Source organism: Balaenoptera borealis (assembly GCF_965194805.1).
Source record: "Balaenoptera borealis genome assembly, chromosome: 9".
Classification (NCBI taxonomy): Eukaryota; Metazoa; Chordata; class Mammalia; order Artiodactyla; family Balaenopteridae; genus Balaenoptera; species Balaenoptera borealis.
The window spans coordinates 43,929,644-43,956,947 of record NC_138873.1 but is presented as its reverse complement, the minus strand read 5'-3'; the positions used below and the strand labels follow the sequence as shown (position 1 = coordinate 43,956,947).

Here is a 27,304-nt window from a genome sequence, read left to right as displayed (position 1 = left end):
GTTTCTAGTCCTGTGTTCTTAAATAACCTCTAAGGCCGGTCTTGGAATGGTTGGGTTTTGACACAATTCATAGGTTACCAGAAATTAATTATAAATTTGCTTTTTTTATTATTCTCATTCTATCATTTTTTACAGTGATATAAGTTTTCAATCTTTTAGTTGGATAGGTCTCCTCTTTCATCCAGCTTGGGTTTACCTGTTCTTTTTTGAGTATCCTTGAACATTTATTCATAATCAAACTCTCTCTCGGTCTCACATATAAGCCTACTCACTCATTTATTTATTTGTCACCCATTAAACAATGTCCATTGAGGGCCCACTACGTGCCAGGCATTGCCCTAAAACATATAAAAATCGCTTTCTTCTTGGAATTACATTCCAAAGGGGAAGACAGGAATCACAGACACACAGACACAAACAGAGCGACACAGACACAGACACGCACACACACACCTACCTCGTGATAAAAAAGCTCCCGTTCCTGTTTTCACTTTCAACGCCATCCTCCCAGTTTTGTTTGCCTTTCTTCCCATGAAGGTTGGCATCAGTTTTAAAGCCTTCTTAGTTATAGGAATGAAGCTGTGTTTTGGTTGGAAGTTCTCAGGAAGAGCAGCTCCTGCAACTGTGAATGTATGTGTGTTTCTGCATGCATGTTTCACATGCTGCTGTGCCCATGTGGTGACCTAGCCCATGATTAATCAGGGAAAATTTTGGACTAGAATCCGTGTCTCTGACAATGGCACTGCAGAACAGATGACAGAGACTAGTGATCACTGGTATGCTAAATGCTCTGGGGCAGGGGTACAACTTTTTTTTATTGGGAATACTTTATTTCTGTGCCTCAACTAGCATTTCTTAACATGGTGCATATTTGAATCTCCTGGGGAGCTTATAAAAACGACTCATGCCAGGCCGTAGGTGAATAAATCAGAATCTTCATCAGGTGGTGGGAATGGGGATTGTTTTTACAAGCTTCTCAGGTGATTCCAATATGCAACCAGGATTGAAAACAGAAGCCTAAATTAACAGGTTTTGTGCTAGGTAATGAGAGTAATGAGTAAATAAAGCACGTTCTCCAATACTGTCAGTAGAGGGCAACATGGCCCCAATTATTAAATAATCCAAACTCATTGATGTCTCATTGGACTAGCCCGGTAGATTTTTTTCAGCATTTTAAATTAAATATTCTGCTTTCATAAAACTGTGATTTTGGTTCCAGAGCTATATAAGCTTTAACTATATTTTATAACTGAATAAAATTTAAATTAATTTAGAAATTAAACAACGAATTCAGCTATTTCAACAATACTGAGAGGTCATTTTAAACTACATTATTTTAAACTACAGATGAAAAAAATTTGAAATGCGGCCAGAATAAATAACATTTAGGTTTTGATAAAAGGGAATATATTTCTGGATTTGGTAAATTATTTTTTTTTAATTTAAATAACATGAGTTGTCAGCATGACTGATTTTCAGCCTAAAGGCTCAAACTAAAAAATTCGACAAGAGAATCTGGAAAGAATTCCTAGGAATGTATTTCACAAAGCTGCATTATTGTCAGAATAATCAATAAATGTTTGCTGTACTAATTAGATTCAGCAGATGGGAGAATTCTTGAGTCAATTACCCAGCCCTATTTTATATAAAGATTCTCATTTATCTGAAACATAACAATACATGTTATTTTTAAACGGCCTTTATATCCACCTTGTGTTTAGTGTGAGTGGGGCCCAGTTATAATGCGGTAGAGAGTGCAGCCCATCTGATAAAGATTAGGTTGAAAGTGATTATTCCCTAAATCTTCTTCGGGAGGAGGGGTGTTGGGCATCTCTGCTTGAGAAGTAGTATTAGGCTTACTTACACACAGATTTTATGACACCAAATGGGTCTTCCTTCCCTCTTACCTTCACTCATTGTGAATATATAATAATTTTAGAAAAGTAGACTCGCTTCCAAGAACTAAAGAGTCCCACAATAAAAGTCTAAAGATCAAAGGCCTCATTTTACGATGGAATCTGTTATCTGCCTTATTGCTCTGTACTTTATCACATTTTGGTAGCATTTCAGGTGAATACTGACTAAATCTAGTTGTGTGAAGAATTAATATAGCTAAGTCCAGTAACATGAACACTTTCTCATATTCATATTTGTATATATGTAGTTATTTGCATATAGAAAACATCCTCATCTATAAACATATGTATGTAAACACCCCCATACCCTCTTTACTCATTGACATTGGATTTCAATAAAATCATGTTTCTATTAAAATTTCAATTCCATCCATAGACTATACCGAAAAACTCTCATTAATGTAAAAATGATCACTTAACAATATAGCCTCAAAATTCATATACATTGCAGTTTGTTTACTTCAGAAGTCTTGACGTATGCCAGCAAGACTTGAGATGTCTTGCTACATCCCTACAGCACTTGAACTAGACAGATAGATTATCAACTAGTCATATCCACATTTATTTGGTGGAAAGTTGTTTAAAGCACAATAAGAAACGTAGCAACAATCAAAGGCAGCTTCCTTCTTATAAATAATATCTTGTCTTCTTAAGCAATATAACTTTGTACTTGATGCCTCTAGTGGAAATACTTTTTATCTCGAGAGATGCCAAATTTACTGTCTATGTACATGTGACACTCACGTTTTAGCTTGTGTAAATGAACACAAGATAAAGTCCGGTACTAACAGACAGAAGAGACTTCCACAGAAGGGTACAAGGACGATGAGTACTTGCCACTCCCAAGTCTGCTGGTCTCTTTTCCTATAGTCATGGAAGCTGTTGGTCATTTTGCTTTAGTGGGCAAGAGTCAACTGACTCCCCACTCCCTGTGCCACAGGCCTGCAAGCTTCGGATGGAAAACAATTTCGACATTCACCACTTGGACTCCCGCCCTTAGCAAGCACATTTGTTGTTCATACATGGTCTTTTGGCTGCCTTCTCTCCCAGCCATCTGTTAAGAGAGGCATTGTGCCTGCTCAGATGGGATGGTGCCACTATTTCCAAGAGACTCTCACAAAATACATGTGTCTTAACTACCTTGACTTCACAAAGTTCAAAATACATTTACCGACTGGAATTGCATTTTAAAACCCCACAGAGCTGAGTGGTGAAGGGCTGAATTCTGTGTCCAGATGAATTGTGAGATTCCCAAAAGAATTATTCAAGACTTACTTTCAACGGTGGACAATGAAATCGAATGCTGCATTTTCCATGATTGAACACGGGATATAAATACAGCTGCACACATCACTGCTTTCTCCTTCATGTGACCAGCTCTGAGCAAACAGCGACTTATACACCTGTTATCCCCTCATCCTCAGGGCTACACATTTCATCGATTCACAGAGATTGTTTATACACTTGGAATATTTGATTTGCATGTGATTGATTATGGCTCAGTCCGTGTGAGCCCCAACTGTCATTAGCAAGGCTGTAGTAGTGATACTAGAGTTACTCTATGAAACCCACCAGGACAGAGATTGCCTTTCCAAAGAAGGTTGGGTTGAGCTTTTTGCACCTTTCACTTAGTACATTTTCAAGTTCATCATTTCCCCTCAAGGTTTAAATGTGCCTCTTACCAGATTTTTATGCATCTCAGAGTGGAGTTTGAGCCCACCTCCAGGTCTCTGTCAAGTTTCAACTTTCCACTAGATAGGTCACCATGTATTGCAGCCAACTTGTGCATCCTTCTGCATTTGGCTGATGGTCATTTCACATATCCACACCTGGATTGGAAAGCAAAGCTAATTTGGGATGCAAGCCTAACAAAGCCAGCCAAATACCACCTGAATGAGCTCTAACTCTGAATCAGACAATAAATATTGTTGTTGCATATGAATACCACCAAATTTCACTTCTAAGTCTTTTTCCTCTAAAATTCTAGTTAGAAAAGTAATGATTTCTTAACTGAAAGCTAACATTAAAAGAATTACCTAAAACCACACATTTAAAAAAAAAATTACCAAATTTATAGTATCATGCTCCTGCTCGACTAAATAAATATTAGAGATTTGATTTTATGTAGAAAATGGAGTTTATGGGGTTTTTTTCCCCCCAAAGGATGTGTTAAGTGAAGAAAATAAACTATCTCACTTGATTCAGAGAGGATTTTGTCCAGATGATGGGCAGCTTTGAGTGAAGTGGTTATATTGTGTGAGAGGAACATTCTGCACAGGATGGCAGGTGAGGTAATAAAAACCCAGAAGAGGGATAATCTGGATGCAAAGGGCAAACAGCAGAAGGAAGCTCTCATGAGCTGAACAGTGGTAATGGGATGGGGAACACACAATGATACGAGCCCACTGAATCAGTCAGGAGTGTGTAATAGGGGCCTTGTAACTGAGGATAAGGAATCTGACCTTAAAGCCCAGTGTGATGGGAAAGTCACAATGGTCCCATGAACTGGGTTGTGGTGTGGTAATCTGGTCCAAGGCTTAGGTGGAATGTAGCCTAAAGAATCAGTCACAGTGGGACAGGGCCTAGGAAGGCTGACAGCTGACTGCAAACCTGAGGTGTTCTAGCTAGAGATAGGTGAGTAATTGCCACTGAGTCCAGCTCTGTGAGAAGCACCATGCATACCTTATCCATCATTGTATTTCCAGAATCGGACACAAAGCCTAGTGTATAGTAAGTGTTCAATAAAGATGGTGGATCACGTGAGGGAGAAGATAAGAGTTTTGTGTGATGCTTTGAAGAAAAGAGCACCAACATTTGGCAATGGAATGGCAGTCGTGGATGAATGACAATTATTATTCCAAAGCTTCTTGACTGAGGACTAGAGCTGGATTTACAAAAAGCCACATAAGCTTAAACTTCAGGGCCCCTCCCTGGTACAGGCCCCTTCCAAGATCCTGGGAGTGACTCTAGCAATGCGTATATGTCATCAGTTTTTGTAAAATTATCAAAAGGAGGACATTTGAACAACAATAGATAAGACTACTATCCTTTTCCACATTGACTTTCCCTCAGTTACTCCTACTTTCATGCTGGGGATGGTATTGTAGAGTAGCTGTGAGCTTTTTGGGAATCTGGCTAACAGGAAGCTGAATTGAAGAAATAATTTCAGTTTAATGAGATCCAGTTATGTGGTTTTCAGCCCTTTTTGAGTGTAGCTAAGCCCTAGATACTCCTTCTGCTACTATGACAACTCACCTGGTGCTGTGACACAGAGGGACAGGAATAGAGAAAATATCAAAATCGTTTACTGTCAGAGACAATTCTCTGACTGTGTCCTACAAGGCCAGTCCCCAGTGTGGGGTGGAGGAGTAGCAAGGTTTGAACTGTTTGGAGGTAGAATCTAGTTATGGAAAGCTTTTCCTCTTATCCAGTTCTCATTAACACCTCATCAGAAAACAATGTTATTACTGCCCAGTAATGCAGCACAGAGTATTACAAATTCACCACATATTTTTTTCCTTTTAGATGGGAATCTCATGAAATAGAATTTATCAGAATTATTATAGAGGTAGGGTATAAACTTTTGTCAAAACTGCAAATAGTACATGTGGGAATTCACATATTTTATATGTCCCAACAATTCATAATAAAAAACAAAGTTCTATCATCCATGTTAGAAGAAAGACTGAATTACCTTTCTACTCTGTCTACAGGATATATTTTTAAATTGCTTGGCATATAATTAGGTGATCCATAAGTAGACAGACAAAAAAAGTAGGAGAAAATGTATAAAAGTACACTGGGCAAAGTAATAGAAAATAATATGTTGTTTTTCTTTTGTTTTGTAGTGTTTGTGATATTTGTCAGCTTTTCAACATTGGTAACTTGTTGTCATTGCTTTTCTCATTCTGAATATTTGCCTAATTTATAATCAGAAGTTTGCATTCTCTCTCTTAAAGAGCCCCTCCCCCCAAACTGTATAAACCTCAAGACCCACAAAACCTGATTAAAACAGAGGTGGTGAATCTGATAAGAACAGTTTAGAAGAAAGACAAAGAGAAATGTTTCTGTATATAAGAATAGAAAAAGTTCAAGATACCTGATGGCATATTTGGGTGTAGACTGTAGCAGAGAAATTGAGGATCAGACCATGTAAAATTGTCTCTCGGGACTTCCCTGGTGGTGCAGTGGTTAAGAATCTGCCTGCCAATGCAGGGGACGTGGGTTCGAGCCCTGGTCCGGGAAGATCCCACATGCCGTGGAGCAACTAAGCCCGTGCGCCACAACTACTGAGCCTGCGCTCTAGAGCCCACGAGCCACAACTACTGAAGCCCATGTGCCACAACTACTGAAGCCCGCGCACCTAGAGACCGTGCTCCACAACAAGAGAAGCCACCGCAATGAGAAGCCCGTGCACCACAATGAAGAGTAGCCCCCACTCGCTGCAACTAGAGAAAGCCCGCGTGCAGCAACGAAGACCCAATGCGGCCATAAGTAAATAAATAAATAAATATATAATTTTAAAAAATTGTCTCTCATTTGTATACATGGGATCCAAGACATTGAGGGGATTTTAAAAACCTGAATTATGGAGTATAGAGACACCAGTAGAAATGAACACTAACAGAAATAGGTACAGGTCAGAACCTGAAAGACTTCTATTTTCAGTGGAAAGTAGGAGGATATAATCCTAAAGTTGAGATTATCAAGATAGAAGATAAAAGTAAATTCCTGGAAACTAAGATAAGAAAAAGACAATATAGAAAAGCACTATAGAATTTAAGAACGAGTTACACATACACTGTGGGTCCTGCGTATCCACGAGTTCTGCACCCAAACATTCACTCAACCGCGGATCGATTGTCATTTGAAACGGAGGCCTGACTGTGCCGTGCCCCTTTATCGGAAGGGACTTGAACATCAGCGGATTTTGGTATCCACCGGCTCAAGGGGCCTGGAAACCCATCTCCCACGGATACTGAGGGGTGACGTATTATCTACCTAAAGACGATTGAAGGTGAAAGCAGTTTTTTCTTCAACATTTTGTTAATGTTAGTACTGATAAACTCTAGAATAATATTAATAATAATACAAATAATAAAAAATTAAAAATTAATATCTATTCAGAGGATTTTTGTGAAGATTTTAAAATGCGTTTATAAGTGCTCAGCATAGTGCCCGGCATAGAACAAGAGCAAAAATTATATATTTGAACTATATATTATTAGAGTAAGTAAAAATGAAATCAGTTGAAATCTGCAAGAAGCAAAGGGAAAAAAAGAAAAAAAAACACTCCTGATAGAGCAGGCTTAATGGAGATTTATAATTTCATTGGTAATGATCATCATGAAACATAAATATACAAGCATATATTTAACATTAATTGTTCTTTGAAAATGTTTATCCTTGAGAGAAGTTTGAAGAGACTGAAAGGAGTGAAAGGTTAATAAAAGGGTTGAATTAACAGTGTTAGCTGTTTGAAATTGCAAACAGCTTTATTTCCACTAATAAGCTGTCAATGCTGTATGATAAAGCTCAATTTCACAAAGCCTAGATTCATCTTACTGTTTTTCTAACTCCTAGAGAATATCTTAATTATAGCAAGGATAAATCTTAAGAAACAAACTGTAGAAAAGTCAGAAAGACCTCCCACACATAGACAACTTCCAAAAGCTTCCCACCATGTATCTTTTCAATATGTTAATGCTGTAGTTAACCAAGTCGGGAGAGAGTTTCCAGTTTTTCTTCATCCTGATTTTTCATATCAGAATATCTGAGAAACAGGGACTTCCCTGGTGGTCCAGTGGTTAAGACTTCATGTTCCAGTGCAAGGGCGCATGTTCGATCTCTGGTCGGGGAACGAAGATCCCACGTGCCGCGCAGCCCCAAAAAAATAAAAATTAAAAAAAAATAATCTGAGAAACAAGAGAGTTTCAATACAATCCCTAATATCTCAAGAATTAGATAACTGGGCAGGGTGATCAATTTTTTATGACTTCATTATAACCATTCTCATAGACTTTGTTTCCAGCCCTTAGTTCCATTTTTATGCTTTAGCATGTAGCTTTAAATTGTCCACTGAAATATTTTATTTAGAGCTGCAATGTATGAAGAGAGACCTACAGATTCAAAGAAAATGTCATTTGAAATGACATGCCCCTGCAGCATATTAAAATATCTAATACTGAAAGATGGAACATAGAAACTGTTGATGAGGATGTGGGAGAAATAGAAACCTCATGCACTGCTGGCAGGAATGGAAAACAATACAGTCAGCTTGGAAAAGTTTGTCAGTTTCTTTAAAAGTTCAACAATCATCTAATATACAACCCAATCATTCCACTCCTAGGTGTTTATCGAAGAGAAGTGAAAACGTATGACTATATAAAGATTTGTGTGACGCAAGTATCCATAGCAGCTTTATTTGTCAAAAATTGCAAATTTATTTGCCAATAATTGGAAACTACCCAAACGTCCATCAACGGGTGAATGGATAATCAAATTATGGCATATCCATGCAGTGGCATACTTCTCTGCAATAAAAAGAATGAACTTTTATATGTACAACAACATGGATAAATCTCAAAATAATTATACTGAGTGAAAGAAGCCAGACAATAAAGAGCAAGTATTGTATTATTTTGTTTATATAAAGTTCTACAAAATGCAGATAAATCTATTGTAATAGAAAGCAGATCAGTTGTTGTATAGGGATGAGAAGACAGGGAGGACCAGGAAGAAGGAATGACAAAGGTCATGAAGAATATGGGCGATGATGGATATGTTCATTATCTTGGTTTTTAAATATGTTTTATGTGTTTATTATCTTGATTTTTGTGATGTTTTTATGGGTGTATATAGTCATGTTTCATTCTTCTCAGGGGATTGGCTCTAGAACTCCTCCTTGGATACCAAAATCCACAGATGCTCAAGTCCCTCATATAAAATGGCGTCGTATTTGCATATAACCTATGTACATCCTCTCTCATACTTTAAATCATCTCAAATTACTTACAATTAAGTAATGTAAATGCTATGTAAATAGTTGTGAATAAACGTAAATGATATGTAAATAGCTGCCAGTGTGTGGCAAATTTAAGTTTGGCTTTTGGAAACTTTTTGGAGTTTTTTTTCCAAATATTTTTGATCCATGTTTGGTAGAATCCACTGATGCAGAACCCATAGATACAGAGGGCCAACTGTACATATAAAAACTATCAAATTGTGCACTTTAAATATGTATGACTTAACTAAATGTCTATTATAACTCAACAAAGCTGTTTAAAAATAATTAAATTAAATTAAATACATACCATTAAGAATCAACCAGAAATGAATGAGACTAGCTTTCTATTAAAATCACCCCCAGAAAATAACCTGCTAAAAGAGACATTTCTAAATTTCAAAATGGAACCTAAAAGCTTTATTAAAACTGTTTTGAAAAAACAGTAATCTAAAATCACAAGAGACCGAAGTGATATTGTTATAAAATGGAATGGTCATTGCAAGGACTGGGAGAGGGGAGGATGGGGAGTTAATTGCTTAATGGGTATTGAGTTTCAATTTTGCAAGATGAAAAGAATTCTGGAGATGGATGGCTACACAACAATATTAATGTATCAATACTTAATGCTACTGAACTGTAGACTTTAAAATGGTTAAGATGGTAAATGTTACGTTATGTATATTTTACAACAATTTAAAAATGGATCAGGTTTAAACATAATAGCTAAAACTATATTTTAAAAAACTCTTAGAAGAAAACATAGGTGTAAAAGATCTTGGATTTATCTTGGATTAGGCAATGGTTTCTTAGATATGACCAAAAGCATAAGTGACAAAAGAGAAAAACATAAGTAAGTTGAACTTAAATTAAAAACGTACGTGCTTCAAAGGACAACATCAAAAAAGTTTTTATACAGACCACAGAAAGGGAGAAAACATTTGCAAATCATATGTTTGATAAGGGACTGTATCCAGAATATATAAAGAACTCCTACAACGCAACATAAAAATATGCAAAGAATTTGCATAGACAATTCTGCAAATAAGATCTATCAATGGCAAATATGCACATGAAAAGATCATCAGCATCATTAGTCATTAGGGAAGTGTAATTCGAAACCAAAAGCACCATTTCACACACATTAGGATGGTTATAATCAGTGAGATGAACAATAACAAATATTGGTGAGGATGTGGAGAAATCTGAACCCTCATACATTCCTGGTGAGAGAGTAAAATGATGCAGCCTTTAAGCTTTGTTACGCACATGTAGAGCAGCCTTTAGACTCAGGCAAGTTTTTCTGCATTACTGAGGCAATACCCTTCAGAGTAGTCTACCCTGTGTCACATATATCACAAGGTTTTACATTTTGGTTGTTAGGACATAATACTATTCCCAGGGAGAGCTCCTAGGATTGCTCTACCTGCTCCTTTTAGGTTGTTTCTCTCACAAGTTTCAGATAGTTTCCTTACATGCATGTGATCACTATTCGGGTATAGATGGGGGGGGGGTGCTTTCTGCAGACCTCCCAAATTCTCTCTGTTATCTCCAAACTCCCAACCCATCATCTCTTCAAATATGGGAAACTACCAGCATCTGCCTGGACTCCCGTTCCCTGCAAAGTGGCCTGGAGACTCTCCAGGTGTTAATTAAGCAGGGGCATGGAGGGCTCCTTTAATTGGCTTGTCTTCTATCAAGAATTGTTGCCCTGTGCTGTCTGGTGTCCAATTATTTCATATATTTTGCCTGGTTTCTAGTTGTTTAAGGTGGGAGGGTAAATCCTGTCCCTGTTACTCCATCTTGGCCCAAAGTGGAAGTCAGGTTATGCATCTTTTCTATTCCCAAATCTATGAAATGAGCCCTTTCCAGACTGAGTATAGAAAATTATCACACTAAGCTGTCCCCCAACTAGTCTCAGTTTCTGAGAGTTTTTCAAGTGCTTCCTCCCATATGCTCAGGAACACATTTCTAAGGTATTCATTCACTGATTCACTTATTCATACAAGAGATATTTATTGAGAGTTTCTAATATTCCAGGTCCTGTTAGAGGTGCTGAGGATACAATGAAAAACAAGAAAGAACACATTTCCTGCTTTTAGAAGTTTACATTTTGTTGGAGGGCAGCCACCATCGAACAGGTACATTTCAGAAAGGAACAGGTACATTTCAGTAAGTACCATGTAGAAAATAAATTAGATGCTTTAATAGAAAGTGACTGGGCAGAAGGATGCTAATTTAGGTTAGGAGTCACTGAGGAGGTAATAACTTGATCTGAGACCTAATTGACAAGAAAGTATCACTAATAAAAAGCTCTGGGGAAAGAGAATTCCAAGAAGAGCAACTAGCAAATACAAAGGGCTTAAAATAGGGATGAGAAATGTGTACCTGAGGCATAGAAAGAAGACCAGTGTGGCTGGAATATACAGAGTGACGAAGAAAGTGGTGAGAGCTGAGATAAGAAAGGCATGGATTAACTTTTAGTCTCAGTGCAAAGATGAAGTGGGTGGGACCCAGCCACTGCGTATTCCTACCAACACCCCGCTCTCCCTTGAAGACCTAGCCAATTCTATTCAAATGTCTATTCCTATTCCCAGAAAATGCTGGTTACTATCAATGAATCATAGTAATCTTACTTACCCTGCTAGTGACTGGTTTAGGATAAGTGACATAGACAATGAGACCTGAGAGGCAGTTTTCTTGGAGAGGTTCCCTTGTTCATAAAAGACTCACAGAAGGAGTTAGCTCCTTTGATGACTTTAGACTAGTGATTCCCATCTGGGAGCAATTTTGTATCCCAGGGGACATTTGGCACTATCTGAATGCTACTGGTATCCAGTGAGTATAGGCCAGGGATATTACTAAACATCCTGCAATGCATAGGACAGTTCCCACAGCAAAGTATTATCCAGTCCCAAATATCCATATTACCAAGGTTGAGAAACCCTGCATTAGACATTGTTAGGTCTAAATGTGATGGCCACGACTGCTGTGGCCATCTTGTAACCAGGAGAGCTAGCTGATGAACAAGTGAAAAAATGGAAAGGCCCTAGGGATATAATGATATCTTTGAGCTGCTCAGTCAATTGAGTGGTTTATAACCACTTTACCTTAGAACTTGTTATATGAACTACTATATTTGTCTATGGTTTAGGCTATTTTGAGCTAAGCAGTTGCATCTGAGAGTCTAGAGTCCACAGGAGAGATGACACATATTTGAGAGTCATCAATGAATAAGTGAAATGTGAAGCGATGGGACTGGAAGAGGGCACAGGTGGAGAGCCAACACCAGGGGATGCCAACGTTTATAGGCTGGGTTGAGTCAGCAAAGATGACTAAGAAGGAGCAGTCAGGAACAGCTAACACTAAAAATATTTAACATTTTTATAGTGCTCACTATATGCCAGGCACTTTTCTAAATGCTTTATAAATACTACTTTATTTAGTCTTTATAACCAAATCAGACAGATACTATTATCATCCCATTGTGCACATATAAGGAATGTGAGTTATAGCTAAAGTAAAACAAATCTGTTCAGGTTATGAAGTCTGTAAGTGTATGAGCTGAGATTCAAACCCAGGCAGTCTGGCATCAAAGTCTAAATTGCCTCTCATACAATATCTCTAGAACCAGAAACATATGGCTTCATACAGGTTAAGAGAAGAGAGTGTTTGAGACAAGAGGGAGTAGTCAGTTGTACTGAATGCTGTTAATAAACCAAGTAAGATGAGGACAGGGAGGTGTCAATTGGATCTGACAACATGGACAACATCAGTGATTTTGACATCAGCAGTTTCTGTTCCTCAGATGAGAAAATAAGCTTGTTGGTAAGGACTGAGGAGTGAACAGGAGGTGAAAATTCAAGACTCAAAAGTCTAGAAGTTTATTTAATTGTTATATGTATATGTGTGTGTGTAGGAATTAAAATTCTAGACTTTAAGTAATTAAGGTCCCAAATGGGTATATAGACAACTATAGTCATATCAGTCAAATACCCACTGAGATATTTAAATTGTAACTTGAAATAATTACAGAACTGGTATGTGATTGGTTTTGCTACCGACCAAACATTATCAATCACTTTTTCACTTGACTTCTTTCCTACATCTTTTTTTTCTCTTCTTTTACCTTATCATTTTTTGCATGCTTTGAAATAAAGAACCGTGCCTCTGGAAGGAACGCAGTCGTGTCTGTCAAATTATGACCGTAACTGTCACTGAGGCATTGGATTCCACAAGTACGTGCCTCTTAACCTGTAATAAGCAGCAGGTTACTGTAATTCCGTGTGTGAATTTCTGGGATAGACATTACAGGCATTTCTCTCATTGGTGATAAATATCTAGGAAATCTCACTGCAATCTTGGCATAGTAAGTCTTAAATCTGAATATATCCTAGAGTCAAATTATGATGTATTACAGAGGTGCTATAAGCAAATTAGATAAAGAGTTTGGTTTGCATCTATTGCTTTTAAGAAGGTATTTTATGGTGTCAACATATTCTTTAGACAATTAGCTGGTCCTATAATATTCTGCGATATCTTTATTATTAAAGTGGCTTGTGGCTCAAGCCCTTAAGCTGGACTTTAAATGTGATGGATATGAAATTCCATTTTCAGTAATAATAAAGTTATTTTTAGGGATTAAAAAGAATGTTCTGAATGGGGATACACAGAAGATAAAGTAAGCATATTATCTTTGATTATTGTTTCATCTGAATAATATTTTATCTGTGGACAAAGTCACAGGTGTGATTCCATAGAAGTGACATTGTGATATGATGGCAACTGCGTATTAAATCGTGTGTTCACAAAAGTAGAATAATTACATTTCTACATTAATAAAATGCCATTAAAATGCAAGGTGTTCACTTTTTGTTGTTGTTGTGCTAGATTTTTATGTTAATAATCTCAGAGGAAAAGAACACTAGGCTGCAGATGTAGATCCCAAAGAGAATGTTTGCAACTAACCAGTGGCATTGACGTTAGCTAGTTTTTTAACCCTTCCGAGTCTCAGTTTTCTTATCTGCAAAGTGGGAATAATAATACCTACTATGCATGCAGTAAGTGCTCACTAAATGTTTTCTAATCCTGACTTGAGTGGGCTGGTAGCATCATTTTATTCACAAAAATCAACACATGATCAATGTAATGCTCCCCACCATTCTGGTGGAATATGATAATGGGAATAATTCTGGCCCAGAAATCTTTAAGCCCCCATAAGATACTCATTGATTTAGACACATCAATCCAGGCCTAAATTAAAGAGGACAAATTAGATGACTTATGAGACGTTCCTTTTCCCAAAGGAAATAAAAAGATAAGTATCAACATCTTGCCTAAACAAATATTAATCCAAGTATGACGCACGTTGGGATAAAACTGTAGGACTTGCCTGATGGTTGAGTTCTGTAGTGTCACTCATATCAGTCATCATGGCATGAGTCTTTGGCTTTGATTTTTGGCACTAATGGTGATCTTTTTTAAAAAAACCATAAATTCATCTGAATTAGCGTCTGTGGCACAGATCAAGTTTTGCCTGGAGAGCCAAGTCATGCTCTTTCCCCTGCTTTTCCTTGGCTCCCTCTCTGATGTTCCTGCTGCTCTCCCCACAAAGGACAGTGACTTGCTTGGCTTCCAGCCCACACGGAGCACAGGCTTATTTAAGTCTAGATGAGGTTTGTTTCTAACAAAACCAGTACTCAAAAATGAAGCCTTCCGTCCATCAGTCTCATTGGAGACAGCAAATGACTGTTCTGACTAATGTTTTCATTAAATTAACAGGTGTTTAAAGTCCTAAATATAATACATGATGTGGTTTAATAGAAAAAAATATAAGCTTAAGAATCAGAAAGGCTGGTTCTGCTCCTTATAAATGCCTTCACCTCTCCGATCCTCAGGTTCTGTATGTATAAAATGGGCCTAATCATGCCCCTGCCAGAATGTTTTTATGAGGATTAAAATGATGTAGCATCTGTAAAGTGTTTAGGTTTTTGAAAAAGGAAACTAAAATAGTATGAAAGAGGAGAAGAGAATAGGAATGAGGTCCCAGTTAGGGGCTGGAGTAACATACAGGTAAGAAAGGATAAATGTGTAATAGTAGCAGTGGTGAGAGATTTTTTTAAAAGCCCACAATGTTTCTGGGCTCTTCTTCAGTTGAAGGAGTGATAGGATGGTCGGGGAAAATGGAGTAGTAAACAGGAGGACTGTGGGAAGAGCAGAATGGAAGAAGACCAAGATGGTTTTAGTTTTGAAATTGTTAAGTTTAAGATGCCCAATAGACATCCATGTGGAGTTCAGGGAGGAGGTACAGGCTGGAAATACAATCATGGGAGTCAACAGTGTATAGATGATGTTTAAAGCCATGAGACTGAAGTCACCAAGGAAGTATGTGCAGAAGGAAAAGATCAGAGGACCAAGAGCTAAGCATTAGACTCAGCCTTGGGAGCAACAACATTCAGAGGTCAGACTGATGAGGAGGTACCAGAAAAGAAGACGCACTAGGAGTAACACCTTCTCTGAACTCATTTATGTTTTCAATGTCTTTGAATGTCATCACGTTATTGCAGAGGAAATATGGATTGCCATAACATTCTTCCATTCTAGAAAAGAAAAAGCTGTTATATATTATAGCATTATCAATTAAAGGTATCAAGAATAAATGTGTGCATGTGTTTTCATAGTATCCCAATTTCTGCTTCCTTTTGTGTAAAAGGTTTAGTTTATACTGAAGTTCAAAGGTACAAAGAATAAATCTGCAACGTGTGGGGTTTTTTTATAAATTTATTTATTTTTATTTTATTTATTTATTTTTTGGCCGCGTTGGGTCTTCATTGCCGTGCACGGGCTTTCTCTAGTTGTGGCGAGCGGGGGTTACTCTTTGTTGCGGTGCGAGGGCTTCTCATTGTGGTGGCTTCTCGTTGAGGAGCATGGGCTCTAGGCGCGCGGGCTTCAGTAGTTGTGGCATGCTGGCTCAGTAGTTGTGGCGCACAGGCCTAATTGCTCCACAGCATGTGGGATCTTCCCGGACCAGGGCTTGAATCCGTGTCCCCTGCATTGGCAGGCGGATTCTTAACCACCGAGCCACCAGGGAAGTCCCTCAATGTGTTTTCATATCTCAGTGTCTTATGTCCTTTTATTTACAGCAAAAGGTACATGAAGGCAAAAAAAACCTGTTCACCTCAGAGTTTGCCCTCCACAGTCACTTAAAAACACAAAGGTTCTAACTTTTGTTTTAAAAGACAGGCTCTATTTCAACAATTTCCATTTTTGTAAAGACAGTCATTCAATAAAATCATGTCCTATACAAGGAAGACTTTCTGGAAGATAGTATTCTACAGCAGGGTGTTCAGCTCTCTCTCATTTGATTCCCTTATTGGTAACTATTCATAACACAAATGCTTTTGTCGTTTCCTCCCTCTCCCTGCCACAATAGACTGAGTAATTAACCAAGTGAAGAGTCCGTCAATTAAACACTGATACTAATCTAGGCATAAAAGCTTTCTTAGGGAGCGCTGGTTTTGAACATATTTTCAGCATTATCAGCATTGATTTTATTCAATCCAATCCTCATACAATCGAGTGCTCCAGATGTTTACATGCCGTCCAGGCAACGCTTGCAACATGGATGACCCACACGGCAGAAGCAGCGTTCACGAAGAGCGTATGGAGAAGAAGCACTCTATTGTGCCTCCAAGGCCTATTTTTCCAGGAATAGATGTTCCATCATTAATTAATGTCCCACATCTTTAATGATAAGATTGTCAAGGACAATTAAGGAAATGATTACAAGTGTCCTTGGCAACTGGAACGCCCCACTGATTTTAGCTTACTTTCCCTAAGTGTGACTTTAAAGGTCATTTCTTTGAAGTGTGGAGACTTAAGCATGGCTTGCATGGGTGTCATTATGTACAAATGCTATACAAAAAGAAGACATATTTCTAGCTTGATATCTTCAACATGAATAAGAAGATATTTTAAAATAGTTAAATTTTTGAGCCGTTGCTTCAGCAACTAAGATCTAATAGTAAATGATCTTCAGGAATTGCTAGGGTTTGTTATTACCCGTCTCATTAACTTGTTTGACTAATTCATATACTATACACTGTAATTAGTTTGCTTTTTTTTAAAATTTTTTATTTATTTATATATTTTTTTATTTTTGGCTGTGTTGGGTCTTCGTTTCTGTGTGAGGGCTTTCTCTAGTTGCGGCGAGCGGGGGCCACTCTTCATCGCGGTGCACGGGCCTCTCACCGTCGCGGCCTCTCTTGTTGCGGAGCACAGGCTCCAGACGTGCAGGCTCAGTAGTTGTGGCTCACGGGCCTAGTTGCTCCGCGGCATGCGGGATCTTCCCAGACCAGGACTCGAACCCGTGTCCCCTGCATTGGCAGGCAGACCCCCAACCACTGCACCACCAGGGAAGCCCTGACTTTTTATTTAACATTTTCTCATGAGCATATCGAAACTATGCCATTGATAATATTTAAACATGTAAGTTTTTAATGGCCTCATATATTTTTGTATCCCATGACCAGGATAAAATTTATGAAACAATTTTCCTATGGCTTGCTATTTGAGTTGTTCATAACCTCCCTAGTAAAAATTCTGCAGCACGTAACCTTGTACACAAATATTTGTCCACGTTTATACATGGCAACATCAACTGTGTGGCTACAGGAAGGAAGGGTCTCATTGAGGACCAATGTAGAAACTTCCCAGTTTTTTTTACCTTGTCTTCAGGTCAAAATTTAAAGTCCTCACATAATCTTTTTTACTGAAGCTCTCTAGTGCAATTTAAAGTGTTTTAGGAGAATTTGAAACCTTTTGAATTTTTTTCTTAATTACGATCCTCCACCAAACCTTCGGTATGATGTTTTGATTCCTTTGTTCTACAGCATGTTTTTATTCCTATTGGTCCAAGTAGTTTCTTTCTTTTCTTTTCTTTTTTCTCCACTCTTTAATTATATTTGAATGAGGAGAAATTTATCTAGACTTAGAATTTGTCAGCAGAGGACATGGTCTGTCTTTAGTTCTTACTCTCTATGTGGGAGCTGATAAACCCACTTCTCAGATCTGTAGTTAAAAGGCAGGTTGAAAGGCATAGCTTCTACTTCACTTTCCATTGAATAGCAGTGTTTTATGTAGTATGGCTCTATTTTATCACCCTACTTTGTTCTTTAACAGGCTGCAATGATGCTATAAATGAATAACTGCCATTTTCAACATCTTCACTATCAGGACTCTTTCCTCGTTATTCCTTCCCACAAACTTCCTGATGTAATAAGCCATCAATAGTTAATCAACACCCCAACTCCACCTTCAATTTCTGCCTTGTTTTCTGAGACCAAGTCACTATGTGGATATATGAAGATAGGGAGTAGGGAAGAAAAGTACTCTAGCCACTTCAAACAGAAACTCTACCAGGTGAAAATATGACTGTCCAATTTTACAGTTAGTATGGACCATGGCTTTTTGAGCCATGATATAGACCAACACTGTCTATACATAAAGAAAGCCACAAATGCAAGCCACATATGTAATTTTTAATTTTCTAGCAGCCATATTAACTAATTATTCAGTAGTCACATGTGGCTGGTGGCTACAGTACTGGATAGAGCAGGTCCCAATAATCAGGGAGTGTTATGAAAGTTTCAATGCCTATGTTTATCTGCAAGTGACTCTTTTTAATGGGTGAAGACTGGTTGAGTTGCCAACTTTTTCCTAATCCTATGTCTTCACCCTTATGGAAGGAAGTAAAATTTCTGACCATATTCTGGAAATGGGTTGATTATGATTTTTTTATCTTTCTCTGTATATTCATAAGTGTTTTGTTGAAAAATTGGGAGATGGTTACCTAGACATCATCTTTAAACTCTAAATCAGAAAAATTAATTTTAAACTTTATTTTTTCCATTAGTACATCAAAAAGCTTTAAAGCAACCGAGAAAAATCTACCCTTTAAAGTAAATTCAATGTCTAATGAATGATAATAATTCATAGTAGCAAGAGATCATTTCCATAATTTTTGTGTTTATAACAAAAGTGTATGTTTGGACAGATTTTAAGTTGTTGCTTTCATTTGTATTTTCTCTTTGGAGAGATGATGTGCAGTCATGCATCTAAAGGTTTTGCAGGAAGCCGAAAAATGTTCCCATTCTCTCCATTTGTTTACCAAACATGCTGCTTCACAGAAAACTAAACAATCCTGATGTTTCTGTTTACAAAAGTGGCTATTTTACAAGAATGTGATTAGCTTAGAAAGACAATCCTGTTCTTTTCAATGGTCAAGACTAACTACCCCTTCTCTGCATTAAGTGAACAAAATTCATGCTCAAAATTTCCATTTTACTTGTAGTTGATATCTTCCTTTTTAATGGACAAGCTCAATAATCTTTCTTCTGTTATAAGAGTTTCTATTAAAATGACCAAAACTCAAAGTGCAGAGAACTCAGGAATAAAATTAGAAAAGAAATATCAAAACTTGAGATGCTTGCAATGTAAAACTCTACTATTGATTCCTAATAGTAAGACCATTATTTCAACTATTGGATTCTGTAATTTGGAGTTTTTACAATAATTATAATATTAGTATTTTTCAAGAGAACACCAAACTTCGTTATCAAAAATGTTAATAATGCATACTTAATATTTTTGATAACGAAGTTTGGTGTTTTGAAAGATAAATTTAATTGATTAAACAAAACCAAATTTGACTACATTTTTGGTAAGTTGACATAAGATCTTATACGTATAAAATACTAACAGCTTTCAAAAGAAAAATACCATTAGTGCTTTAAAAATACAGCAATAATGTACACTTGCTTCGTCCATCACTAAGGGCCAAAAGAATCTTCAAAATTTTGGAGAGGAGAAAGGTTTGGAAAAGCCTATTTATTTCCTAGGTTTTTAATGATATCACTCTATGTCTTCAAATGGGACAGAAATACAGAATCCAATCAGTATCTTCTATGAATTTAGTGCTGCTTTACTTTAATTTTGTAGGCAACACTTGTATGCATGTCACTCTACTAAAAATTATAAATTGTTTTTAGTTAGTATATGCTTAGTGCCCTTTTAATGAATGAGTAAATTAATTGAATGACAATAAAAGTAAAGTAGCATGAGAGAACAAATCCTTATTTTCAACTGTTAAAGTTACCTAAGGATGAAAAGAATGGGAAGAAATCAACACCTTCTGTAAGTGTTCCTTCAGCACTTGACTTTGTTCAGAATGTGAGCATGTCTCTAATATTGTTTGTTTTAAATTGCTTCAATTGGTGTATTTTGTTTACTTTGAACATCTTGGAATTCCAAATCTGTAAATTGCATTCCAACCAAACAGCAATATACCCTTCACGGAGTAAAATCCCTCCAAGAAGAATGAGATTAGCTCATTTCAGTGAGAGATAAGTTCATTAGGACACTTTGAAGGTTGATGGAATGTCTGGAGTTAGAGTTCTTTTCAAGTACCTTGAGCGCAACAATTTAATTCAAATTAATTTAACTCGAAGCAAATTTACTGAACACCTCCTATGACCAAGACACTGTGGGGATACCTACAGGGATAAGTTGCTGCCGCTAGGAAACTCATGATCCTAAATAGTAAATGTATCCATTATTAAATATAACAGAAGGAAGAATATGGTTAGTTCTCTGAACACAGAGGAGAGATAAGTGAAATGGGGACCAGGAGACTAGGAAGGATTCATGTTTTGTGCTGCAGCAACCATTATGTGACTACTAGGGAGATATTTACTACACACTGAGAATGGCACAGCAGAAAGATAGCAAGAGTCTGTGGGTCCTTGATGACATTGTTGAGCTACTAACCACCCCAGCAACTCCCTACTTCTGGACTTCTTTCTTGATTAGGAAGATAAAAATTTAATTAAGATAACGCCACTTTCAGGCCATCATTCATGCCAAGATCATCTTACCTTTTACATAAGGGCCCAGAAATCTGGCTGAGCTGCAAGAAGAGGTTGAGTAAAGCTTAGGGGTGGCAATGAGAATAGAAAGGTGGGACCGAATGCAAAAAGGTAGGATGGAGAGGAATCTGCATTTCTGAACATGGAAGGTTGGAGAGAAGGAGCCAAAGATGTCTGGTTGATTGTATGCATGACTGCTATCTGCCTCAATTGGAATAAGAGAGCAGGAATAGGTTTGAAGGCAGAGGACGCTGAGTATAATTTTGGTGTTGAGTTAGAAAATGAATTGCAACGGGAGAAGCCTGCGCCCCGCAACAAAGAGTGGCCCCCGCTCACCGCAACTAGAGAAAGCCCGCGCCCAGCAACGAAGACCCAATGCAGCCAAAAATAAATAAATTAATTAATTTAAAAAAATTATTTATGCTACGTGAAAGAACCCAGACCAAAAGAGTACATATTGTATTATTCTATTTATATAAAACTCTAGAAAATGCAAACTACTCTGTAGTGACAGAAAGCAGATCCATGGTTGCCTGGAGAGGGGGGCGTGGGAAGTGAATTACAAAGGGGCACTGAGAAAATTTTCAGGGTGATGGATATGTTCATTATCTTGGCTGTGCTGATGGTTTCACAGGAGCACACGTATGTCAAAACTCATCAAAGTGTATGCTGTAAATATATGCTATTATATGTCAATTAACCCTCAATAAAGCTGTTAGAAAACAATAAAAAAAAAAAGAAAATGAAGAAAAACATTAATTTTGCTAAATACTTTTGAACTAAATTGAACCTTAGTTTATGAGGAAATCAGCATGGCCATATCCCCAAAGGGTTAAGTATGCCTTGTTCACTCCACACTGAAGTGACATTTATCCAAAGTTGAATTTAATATTGCAAAGAAATCACTGGTCTCCTTCTTACTGTTTGAGCAAAACAGTTCAAATAAACATATTGTCTATTTCCTTCTGAAACCTGCCTAAGCTGAGAACAAAAGAATAAAATGTATTTAAATCTACAAGGGCCAAGACAATGGGTCCCCTTTCTCAGGAGGCTACTGGAGCATGTTCACTAGTAAAATGAGAGAATGATTCAAGAGGACAATACTGGGTTCTTAAATCAGGGCATCCAGCACAGGAAAGAGGTGAAGGAAATTCCTAGGCTGATGATGCAGGAAGCCCTAGGATGAAGGCGACAAGCCTAAAGAACAGCAGCCAGTACTGCCTGGAGCTAGAGGCTGGTGAGCAGGAACCTGCCTGAAGGGGGGCAGAAAAGATTTTTTTAAAAGAGTAGATTTATTTGCTCTGTCATTTCTTGCTCATATGAATAGATCTTTCTTGGTCCTAATGTAACCTCAAGGGACCTGTGAGTCTTCTCATGTACTCGGGAAGAAGAGAAGAACTAGTATGATTTGAGCACCAGCCAATCTTTACCAGTGTCTAAAGGTGAATAAGCAAGTTATAGCCATAAAAGCTTACATGACAGGAGAATAAATGAAGAGTAGAAGGCAACTGGCCTGGGAGCTGGAATCAAAGGTAGGGAAAGGGGGCACCAGGACTGCTGTACAATTTATTGTAATAAGCCTTCTAGAGCAATTTGCTCTTTTAAACTAGTCATATAAATAACTTTGATGAAAATAAAATTTTAAAGAAAATGAAAAGGTAAATAATCCATCCAGAGAACCGGCTCAGATAAAAAGATTATGGTCACCTCCACTGAATCCGTTATTCAACAAACTCTATCCCTCCACGATTTAGCCTAAATTCTGCTCTCCCCTCCCTGGTAAATCTTATTAGAGCAGACTAAACAGTGGAGAACACCTTGCAAGTATACAAGAAGCATTTATTTCCCCCAAATAGCTGAGCCACAGTCTCTCTTGGTGTGGGTGACACAAACACACTTTAAATCTCTATTCAAGACCATCATTTACATTTTTGATCCAAGTATTCTGGGCAGTGTAAATAATTCTGGAAATCAAATCAAAGCTAGTTTGAGCTGGATGAGGCTCTGCTAAGTCACTCAAGTTCTTGAGGATACATGAAAGCCAAGTTGTACACAATTAAAATGTTAAATTACACATGAACAGAATCTGTTGACTCTTTAAAAAAAAATAACACATGGAAATTTATCTTCTTCCATGAACGGATGTAAAAAGGCTGCCAAAAGAGAAAGGGAAGATTTCAAATATAATTATTGCCTACTGATACTGAAATAGAATTATTGCCTACTGATATTAGATTTAGATTTCTATGTAGAAATCTAAAATTATAGAGAAGAAATGTACCTTAAAGTCAACCAGTCCAACACCCTTGATTTACAGATATAGGAGCAGAGGTCCAGGAAGGCAAAGTGGCTTGCTTGGGACAAAAAAACTATTTATGGAAAGGCAGGAAAGAAAACCAAAACCCCTGACTACCAATCTATTGTCAATGCACCCTAAGTGCGGCTTCAATTGCCCCTGCCCACAGGACATGCTGTTGCCAGGCTGGAGGATGGGCCTCCTAGGACAAAGGGCTCACGAAGGAAGGTGGACATTTCAACCAGGCGGCAGGGAAAGTGCAGAACAAGCGCTGAGTTTATGCACTGCACACAATGCGACCCAGAACTGTGTGTCAGGAAGAAAATTCATGGAGTTTTCAAAAGAGAGTAAAGTGCTTGGAAGCTTGTTTTAAAGGATCAGAATGCTCCTACCTCTTTTCTGTTCCTTTCATGTGCACAGTGAAAGAGCAGAGGTATTCTATTTCCACTGTAGGTTTTTGAGTGTGAGACCAAGAAAGCTATTCATGTGAAACTACTCTTTAGCGACATAGCGTTTCAACAAGGCATCACTAGTACAAGCCGGGATGATGGCCATTTGAGCCTCTTTTTTAGGTGTCTGACATCAGCTTCAAGACAGCCTCTCCCCAAATGTGAGTTTCAAATGTTGCCTGTAGACACGCTCCAATGAAGGAAGTCAGCAGTTGCAATCTGTGTACGTCCTTCGCACTCCTTTTCCAACGTACCCTCTTAAACCGTAACTCCAGACCCTAGCTTTCCCCTCCCTCCGTGACCCAAAGCAGAGAAAAAAAAGCATTCCTTTTAGTTATGTTTCAGTGCTGGCTCATTGCCCCTATCTACCAATTTTCCTGTCATTCAGTAACGGCAATAAATATGTGTTTGACACTTGCTTTAAATTTCCTGGTTCTTGGGAATGTTTAATTGTTAAGGGTTTTCCTTCACTTCTAAGGTAAATGAGCTTACCGTAGTCCATTAAAATTGTCATTTTATCTGAGGACCATGGACAAACTTTGTTAGGTAGTGTTTCACTCTTATCTCTCTGTCTGATCAGAGAGGAAGTCTTGTTAGTCCCTCTTTAGCTTGAAGCTGATTATTGGCCTCATGATTACACAAAAGGAGATGCGGTTCTTTCCACACCTGAAGGCATTTGAGGTGCAATTTGTGTGGTACTTCCAAGCCCTGCTAAAAGGAATGGCTGCCTATTTTCCTAATCTGTCTGTTTGCATTTGTAGGCATTGAGAATTCACAGTAAACAAGGTAAAGTGCAAATGCTTTCACAGGTTTGCATTGGACAATGACAACTATTGGTGACAAAGAGAAGAAGCTCTTTGCAAATCTGTACTTTATCAGCTGATACAGATGTGAGTATATTCTTGTATAGACCTTCTGAAATGATCAGAACTTACCGTTTCCACAGACATGGACTAAACTGAATGTATCTGGAAAAAAAATTTTTGATCTTCTAATTTCAAATATTCTGTCCTCCTTTGAAAACATGTAATGTATAGTATACAAATATAAGGTGCTAGTCTTGAAACTGAGCAAAGATATACTGTAAAGAGAAATTGATTAATGGGTTTCTACAAGGATTTATATAAGGGAAAGAGCGTCACCTCTCTGTGATGGCTTAATTTTTGTTCTACTTGAAATCTGAGATGAATTAGAGTTCAGTGAAGTCCTCTTAGGCAGTATGATTTTATTATTTTTCAAATTTCTGATTTAGATGAGTGCCTTAAATACACAAAAATTGGTGGAATCCTTATCAGACTCTCAACAGATGAGGCCTGAGAATCTGTTGATATCATGCTGTACAGGTGACTGTGATGCCCAGCTTCTGAACCCCCCTAACACTCATCAATAGTGTCTACCATGCCCTTGACAGTGAGATGGTTAAGTGCTTACAAGAAAGGTGTTCTGCTATTCATTGAACAGATATCTATAGCTGTTATATTCCTGATGAATAAGAGGAAAAGTTGAAATTTTGCATGAAGATAAACTAGTTTGATTTATATCTTTGTTACAGAAGTAGTTACAGAATAGATAAAATAATTCTAAGGAATATTTCTTTAGGGAGTTCTTCAAATGTTTTAGTAAATATTCTATTGAAATTCCATAGTTATGTACCAGAAAGCATAGAACACTTGACCTTGGCCTGGAAAACTCTTATGGCTAGAGTAACTAATCAGCTAACACCACTATAAAAATTTTGGTAAGGTATCTGCAAAGAGCTTAATTTTTGAACAGGAATATGATTAAAACGTGAAATAGCATGTTAAATAAAGTTGTTTGGAATTGCCCCAAATCCTAAATGTTATATGCTTAAAACAATGATTTGATATTCTTTTATACTATAATCTTATTTCTGAAAGTAATTATCCCTCATGTTCAGTTGCCTCTTTAGGGCTCTTGATAATCTTTTAATGCTGATGGCTTAGAGGAAGACGCTGTGTTAATGACTAGAGGACTTGTACACAATACTTTATCCTTGACTTATTCATTAATTCAACAACAGTATATGTGAATTTACTATGTGCTAAACTCTGTGAACAGTTCTGGGAATTTGGTAGTGAATACAACAAATCTAAGGGCACTGGAGGAATTGAATATATCTGGCTTGGATTTTCAGATTCTAGGATCAGAAGTTGTTCCTCAAGAGTATATTTGTACTGATTTCTCACAAAGATATTAGAAAAAAAGAACTTGAAGGATCACTAACATAATGGGATCCATTAAACTCAACTTATATATGGTTCCTCTCTAAGGAATTAGTGTTTCACAACAAATGAACAAATTCTGCAAAAATTTAAATTGCTTAAATAGCCTTACTAATTAGGTGAAATAGGCCATAACAGTTATCAAGAGCAAAAGCGTGTATAAAGTCAACCTGTTTCTCACATAGGATGCTAGATTTAAGGATCCAGACTTGCAGTTTTTTCAGAAGCAAGATATGTTTGAATTTTGATGGATTATTTAAATTAACTATACTGAATAGAATTAGCAAATCTAGTTAAGGAGCAATCTGAGTCTACAAATCACCAGATGACTATCATAGAGCTATAAAAAGCGGTAGAAAATACTTAGTAAGTTGGAATAGAAATATCAGTGCAAATTTGGTCATTTATTCAATGTATATTTATTGCCTTTCCACTATAAACCATGCAATATACTAAGGTACTGGGGATATAAAGATGAAGACAGTCCTTCCCTCGAGGACTCTGCAGATTAGTAAAGTCCCTGATAGAGGAAGAATAGGCCAAATTTGATGTTCTGTGGGCAAACAAACTCTGAGAGAAAATCCAGTTTTTCTAGTCCAAAGAACCAAAGGACAATCTTTGTTCAGGACAACAACAGCCCACTGAAAAATGAGAGAAAGATCTCATAAAGGAGTGATTTAGAGAGGAGGAGCCCCAAATTCCATCTATAAACTCTGCCCAAGTCTCTATCTGACCCCTGACCACACACGCATGGGACAGATGGCAGATAAAAATAAAGGAACTGATCTGAGATTTGAGCTATCATTCAAAATACAGAATATGATGTTTAAGTCCAATCAAGTTAATTTTTGAGGAAACACCTACGAAGATTAAATAAAACATAATCCAGGGTCTCCATAAGATAATATTCACATTGCCTTAGATACAATAAAGTATATCTCAAAATATAAAGAACGAGGAAAATATGACCTGGTCTTATTTAATCAATGGAGATTAACGCTTAGATGATTCAAAATGTTAGAATTAGAAGGCAAGTATTTTAAAGCAACAGTTGAAACTGTGCTCAAGGACATAAAGGAAAATATGCTCATAATCAATAAAAACATAGGAAATATCTATAGAGAAATAAAAATTATTAACCAAAAAAAAACCAAGTGAAAATTATAAAACTCAAAAGTACAATATCCAAACATTAAAAAAAAAAAAAAAAGGAAGCACTGGATGTGCTTAACAGAAGAGTGAAGATAACAGAGGAAATAAAGAGTGAATCTGAAGCTAGATCAATGGAAAATTGTCCAACCTGAAGATCAGAGAAAAAAAGAGATGGGAAAAATGAACAGGATTTCAAGGAAGTGATGGGACAATTTCAAAAATCTAACATATGAATAATTAGAACCTCAAAAGACTAGGAGAGACTGGTGTAGACTAAAAGAAAAAAATTGTGTGCTGTCTACATGAGACATACTTTAAGCA

General features: G+C 37.3%; 1 long non-coding RNA gene across 4 annotated transcripts in view; it reads right to left on the bottom strand.

Moving 5' to 3' along the window:
• LOC309635287 overlaps positions 1 to 27,304 on the bottom strand; it is a 215,808-nt gene that overhangs the window by 48,012 nt on the left and 140,492 nt on the right. The window contains exons 3-4 of one of the 4 annotated variants that reach the window (XR_014248724.1): positions 2,661 to 3,745; positions 458 to 622 (exon numbers count right to left, since the gene is read on the bottom strand). This is a non-coding gene — a long non-coding RNA (uncharacterized lncRNA). Of the gene's footprint in view, positions 1 to 457; positions 3,746 to 27,304 lie in introns of all 4 variants that reach the window. The other 3 variants (XR_014248725.1, XR_014248723.1, XR_014248726.1) reach the window with 3 other exon arrangements.